We start from the raw sequence: 5,075 nt of genomic DNA, 5'->3' as shown, positions 1-5,075 counted from the left end.
TAATTCATACATCATACAGGTGAGTTTATTTATGCTATTATGAGTTTATTTATGTTATTATGAGTTTATTTATGTTATTATGAGTCTACAAGTGGATACTTATGTTGAATGCTGTCGTGCTAAAATAATAACTTTATTATTTAGAAACACATTCATGATAGAGTTTGTATTTAATCTGCACTTTCACCTTACATTTTAACAAAGTAATTTACCATAGAGATTTAAATACAATTGGAATATCATATCTATAAAAATAGCACTGTTTGTAATCTGCATAAGCAAAAAACCTATATATGCGCCAACATACGATTCAGGATAAAAAATAGGTATTCGTTGATTTACACAAGCTTGATCAAAACACATTATTCATAACCGCATAGTTACCGCCATTGAGCGGCAATTATTAATGCAGCGAGTTCCAACTAGTGACCGCTAGTAAACGCCAATATGTTTCTAAATTTGTGTCATAGTTTACGTGGGCATCTCCAATACATAGGTTCTGCAAGTATTATATTTAAAAACACAATTTGGAAAATATGCATATAATAAACAAATCTTATGAACGGTGCGCGAACTATTCAAGATAGAGCATTGATTAACAAAGAAAATTAACTGCAAATGAATAAAAAAGTACATTACATTAGATGATGCATTAAATAATGTAAATTCTCAATAGTCATAATTTCTGTTTTGTTAAATCTATATAAACATATATATATATGTATATATACATATATATATATATATATATATATATATATATATATATATATATATATATATATATATATATATATATATACTAGCTGTACCCGGCCACGTGCTGCTGTGGCTCAGTTTGTTAAAATGGAACACATGTGCAAGTAGAGAAAAGTTTGATTCTTTTTTTCAAGAGAATGTACACATCATTAATTTTTTTTAACAGATTTTAAGAAAATAAACAGAAAAATACTTCCATCATTAATTATGCAAAAAAATAAATAAAATGTTGATTTAGTGTTTCAATATGCTTATAAATTATGATAAAACTTGCTGAGTATGCACTGTTTTACGGTTGTTGTAAAAATGGAACGGAAACTTAAATTTCGCTTCATTTTAATCTTTCTTAATTTTTTAATTGTGCCCCCCAAACGAATATAATCAAAACAGTAACATTCAACAATTGTACCTTATGTATATAAAACACAAAATATTTATTAAATTTTTTTTTTTTTAAGTTAATGACGAAAGGGAAATAATTCCATTTTTAAACGAAAAAGTCAGTTTACCTAACTTACTGTATTTTCGAATCTATGTGTACAGTAATACAACCCCGTATTTTGTATAGTTTTTATTTATAACACCTTTTTCCAAACTTACGGTGTTAAAGAGGGTGTGAGACGCCATCTTGAATTTTCAATATGATAAACACTGTATGTTTTTCGAGCTGAATAAATATGTTACATTGAATAAAAACACGAAAAATATATCCAGTTTGGCAGAAAAGTAACTTATCTTGCCTTTGATAACATTTATTTGTTATATATTTGTCCCCCCCCAAAAAAAAACAAAAACAAATTAGAGTGGGCGGTGTTCTGTAGTAGCGTATCTGGATATTTACCAAAAAAAATATATTTAGGTTTGGCTATAAATTCCTAAACTTATTTCACCCTAAATAATTTAGGTGACTGAAATAGGAATCTAATTGAATCTTTAATTTCCTGAATAGTATGCTAGAATTCATTTTTCTTCGATTTATATCGAATACATTAATACGGACTTAAGGGGCTTTTTTCGTAATGTTACTGTAAAAATTATTTTTTATTGTTACAAATTACGATGCTTTAAAAAAAGCAAAAAAAAAAATTCTTGCGTTTTTTATTTACTACTGAACACCATAACTTTAGTAAAGGTTTTTTTGTTTAAACAAAATAAAATATTTTCACTAAGAGTTAAGTAAAAATAATTAGTTCATTATATTCTGCGATCATTATTTGAAAATACTGCAATTTTCATTAAAATTCGTTAATTTCCTGATTTTTTGTGAATTTTTAAGTAAAGGGAGGAATCAAAATGTGTATACACTTTGAGCGTCGTCATTCATTTTGAGACCACGTGTGGTTAATTTAAATATCCAGTTTGGCAGAAAAGTAACTTATCTTGCCTTTGATCACATTTATTTGTTATATATTTGTTTTTTGACAACTTTTTCGAATCTATGTGTACAGTTATACAAACCCAAACTTCGGAGGTTGGAATCCCCCCCACCTAAAATGTACTTGGAAAAATCGATTTTATAGTTAGATTTAAAAATGGTTAGTCGAAAAAAAGGTGAAAAACAAAACTAATAATCAATAAATAATTGTTACCAAAGGAAATAAATGCTACTTTTTTTTACTTACATTGAATATTTTCAAGCGCTAATGCGGGTGTGTGGGTGCAAAATACCTCCAGATTTTCTAGAATTTCCCGCTAGATTGTAACCAAAATCTCCAGATATAGCAGGAAAACCGCTAAATTGTAACACTGGTCACGTGACAAGAAGCGGTAATAAATAATTGTCCCTAAATAAAAAAATGGCCCCTCGGTTAAAAGAAATCCACCTTTTTATCATAGAAAAATTAAGTATAATATTATAATTAAAAAGAAATGTATAAAAACACACATGGATATAGTAAACACATTATACCAAAACGTGGAAGCCATCCGTCCAGTGGTTTTTTAGACAATTCATTCCGAACGAACCAACATTTACATTTATATATATATATATATATATATATATATATATATATATATATATATATATATATAGATATAGATATATATATATGTGTGTGTGTGTGTGTGTGTGTGTGCATATGTGAATGACAGCAGTATAATGAAAACAATGATTTCGTAAAAAATGGCTTAGTACGTAAGTTATTTGATTAATATAAATTTTATATAAAACATAATTATTGGTTCTAAGTTCCAAAATATTAAATATATATATATATAAATATATATATATATATGTATATGTATGCATATATATATATATATCATTATTGTTTACTATAGTAATAAAATAATTAAATATATATAAATATATATATATACATATATATGTGTGTGTATGGTTGTGTATGTTAGAGAATTGCCTAGCAAAAGCAGTATATTATCTGTTTATCTGTCTATCTATCTGTTTACTGAATTATTTCTCTCTTTCTATGTATTTGTTTATCTATCTATCTATCTATTTGTCTGTCTATACAATGATTTATTTATCTAGATATGAGTGGACAAGAGATTTCAACCATGTTCTGAAAAGTTGTGAAATATGTCAAACTGTAACCCGGTCAAATTTGTACCGGAAAATATCCGAATAGGTGACCGGACGCGACGTGTCGCATGTTACGTGTTCCGGTTTGCTCGAACATCATTGGCTTGGGTGTGAGAGGCCCAGAAGGACAGATTATTAAAATGTATCTCCCCATAAGGGGGAGACGTCTAAGGATGAAGGCATAGAAGAACCACCCCAAGCCAAGATCGTCGATCACTCATCTGGCATGACGAATACCTGAGAGTCAATAAAGTGTATACGTATGAAAACATACAGCGTCTTGTGTCAGTCTCAAAGCGTTCCTTTTAACAGAATCCACACCCCCAAGACGTTGGCGAACCTCTCAGAAGAAACAATACCGTAACAGGTATGTCGTTATGTATATGTTGCTATATACTGTGAAAGGGACGCATCAATACCACCGGATAAGCCGAATAATGGGCTGTAGAACTGACATTAACTATACTCAGACAACAGTCTGTTATACATCGTACATAGCGATATAAATATGATGCGTTACTATAAGAACACAAATATACATTTAGAAGTGTCACGTAAATATGCGTCAAATATATATACACGCACGTTTATTTAGTACTGTATATACGCGGCCATATATACACAACCCCCTATACAACACACACACTCATATATATATATATATATATATATATATATATATATATATATATATATATATATAATTTTCACAAAATCAAGACGAGAAAACCAAAAAATTAGAGAATCGTATTGTGCATTTTTTTTATCCAAAATCAATTTGAGTTTTTTCACCCTTCAATTTTAGTTTAAATTAAATTCTAACTATATTCTCTTCGATCTATGCTAGCTTCGTAGCAGTTTTGCTTACTTCTACGATCCCATGGTTGATTTGCTTTATACTTCATTTCTTATAAAATAATTGTAATAAAAGTTAATTCGAAAGATATTAATTAAAATTCGTATTCAAATCATTATGTCAGTAATTTCAATTTAAATTTATCTTTTTGATTTTTTTCATTATAAAATATTCTGTGTTAACTTCTTTTATTTTTCTCTCTTTAACATTAATAAATTCTTCAAGTTGTAAGGAAGATGTCTATGTTCATTAATTTTTTATCAATTCACTCATTTCTCTAAGTTTTAGGCATTCATATTTTTATCTTTTAACTTTGGTTTGTATTAATCTCCTCCATTTAGATTGAAGTTTATAATTATTACAATAACTTATTTTATACCAATCTCAGTTTAATTTTTTCTTAATTTTTAGTCGCGTGCAAGCGACTCTATAAGTCATTCCGTCGGTCGATCGGTCGGTCTGTCTGTAGGTCTGTCCGTAACACTTTTGTGCTTGGCATTTTGGTTAAGATCAAAGGTCTATTTTTAATAGATACTGTTCTTAGCTTTTTAAGCTTTTCTTGGCCTGTTGGCTAAGATCAAAGTGTAGTATCTGTTCTTCCTACATGCTGTACTTATTGTGATATAAAGTGGGGGATCACTTTTCTGTATTAATGTAATGTAAGATGATCACCCACTTTACAACCAGTCAGTCTCAAAGCCATTCAAGTCATTCTCCAGATCATTCAAGTTATTTGTGAAGGATTCCAGTTATTTTTCAAGCATTCAAGTCATTCTTAAGTTCATTAAAGTCATTGTAAGTCATTTACTTTATATTTATTTAAGTCATTTCATCCCATTTTTCGGTCATTTTAGTTTATCTTTAAGAATTTCATGTCAATCCTACATCCACGCATTCATTCATTACACGAGAGCA

General features: G+C 28.8%; 1 pseudogene; it reads left to right on the top strand.

Annotated features, from left to right (window-relative positions):
- Positions 1-4,711: 4,711 nt before the first annotated feature.
- Positions 4,712-4,837, top strand: LOC145280552 (U2 spliceosomal RNA; annotated as a pseudogene).
- Positions 4,838-5,075: the final 238 nt, after the last annotated feature.

The sequence above is a fragment of the Euprymna scolopes genome, chromosome 7 (genome assembly GCF_053919585.1).
Source record: "Euprymna scolopes isolate OS-2025 chromosome 7, ASM5391958v1, whole genome shotgun sequence".
Classification (NCBI taxonomy): Eukaryota; Metazoa; Mollusca; class Cephalopoda; order Sepiida; family Sepiolidae; genus Euprymna; species Euprymna scolopes.
The sequence above is the reverse complement of the archived record's forward strand: the minus strand, read 5'-3'. Positions and strand labels throughout refer to the sequence as shown.